This window comes from Octodon degus, unplaced genomic scaffold (assembly GCF_000260255.1).
Source record: "Octodon degus isolate 3935 unplaced genomic scaffold, OctDeg1.0 scaffold00023, whole genome shotgun sequence".
Lineage (NCBI taxonomy): Eukaryota > Metazoa > Chordata > Mammalia > Rodentia > Octodontidae > Octodon > Octodon degus.
Genome location: NW_004524599.1, coordinates 20,423,588 through 20,424,916, shown reverse-complemented (window position 1 = coordinate 20,424,916; position 1,329 = coordinate 20,423,588). Strand labels below are relative to the sequence as shown.

At 68.0% G+C, this 1,329-nt stretch overlaps 2 non-coding genes across 2 annotated transcripts; one reads left to right on the top strand and one right to left on the bottom strand.

Annotated features, from left to right (window-relative positions):
• Positions 1–327: 327 nt before the first annotated feature.
• Positions 328–400, bottom strand: Trnam-cau. Its single transcript has one exon. It is a non-coding gene; the product is annotated as a tRNA-Met (tRNA).
• Positions 401–616: 216 nt separating this feature from the next.
• Trnal-aag lies at positions 617–698 on the top strand. Its single transcript has one exon. It is a non-coding gene; the product is annotated as a tRNA-Leu (tRNA).
• Positions 699–1,329: the final 631 nt, after the last annotated feature.

Sequence of the window (1,329 nt, the reverse complement as noted above, 5' to 3'; positions counted from 1 at the left end):
CGAGGCTGGGGGAGGACGGAGCGCGGGTAGTGGCCCCCACGCCGACTCAGGAGCGCGCCTGGCTCACCCAGCCGGAGTTCCTGCGCCCGGAGTTCCGGGCCAAGAGCAGCAGGCAGACGTGTCGAAAGACTCACGCAAACGCTCCCAGCCCGTTTCCGGCCGTATTTGTTAAAAGGGACATTCGCGGAGTGGTGGAGAACCACCAGAGGTCGGTGAAACCCACGCGAAGAACTCACGTTTGGTCTCGGAGAAATAGAAAACAGCTGTCGTTGCGTGGCTTGTTCGCGTCGCTCACGTCAGGGACCGGGACAAAAGGCCAACCGGCGCTGCCCCCTCTGAGGTTCGAACTCAGGACCTTCAGATTATGAGACTGACGCGCTGCCTGCTGCGCTAAGGAGGCGGCTGCGCTCTGGCATCCGGATCGCGTGCCCACTGTGCCCGCCGTGGGCCGGTGGCAGGTGCGCGCTGCGGTGCGCCGCACCTCGCTAGCAGTTCTCGCGGTCCCGGGTTCACCCTGAGCCCAGCGGCGGGGGTTCCTCTTGCCCTGCGCCGCCAGCTGGCCCAGCGCAGAGGCGCAGAACTCCAGGAAACGCAGTCAATAAAGTAGCTCGCAGGTGGTAGCGTGGCCGAGCGGTCTAAGGCGCTGGATTAAGGCTCCAGTCTCTTCGGGGGCGTGGGTTCGAATCCCACCGCTGCCAGAGTTTTTCTTTTTCCTCCTCCACCCCTCTTTGGTAGGATGGTGCCTTGTCAGGTCCCCTGACCCACCGGGTTCCTTCCTTCCCGCTACCTGAGTCCCGCGTGCGGCCTCCCAAGCTGCGCACAACACGTGCCAAGGCCCACTTGTAGAACCTGTGGCGTCCCAGGAGCCCGGGCCTCGCAGCTTTCTCCCGCCCAGGTGTTTCCGCGTCGCGCGTTCATCTTAACGCTATTCACCACCCACGCGCGGACGCGGGAGGGGGCCTGCAGACACCGCGCGCGCCCCGCTAGCTTGTACCGTGGGACGCCCAGCGCGCGCCCCACCACCGAGGCCCCAGACGCTGCCTGCCCCGAAGGTGACAGTGTAACCGAAGGGCGAAGGCCGGGCGAGGACGGGCAGCCCGCCGCCCCGACGGCCTCGTCCACTAAGCAAGACCGCGAGCTGCAGACCGCGCCGGCTGCGCTCGCTGCCGCCTCAACTCGAGGCCAGGAGGAGGGGCGCGGAGCGACGGAGGAAGCGGGCGCGAGGGGGTGCCCTGCCCCGGACGGGAGGGAGCGGGCAGGGGGGGGTGCCCTGCCCCGGACGGGAGGGAGGGGGCATGAGGGGGTGCCCTGCCCCGGACCCGAGGGAGC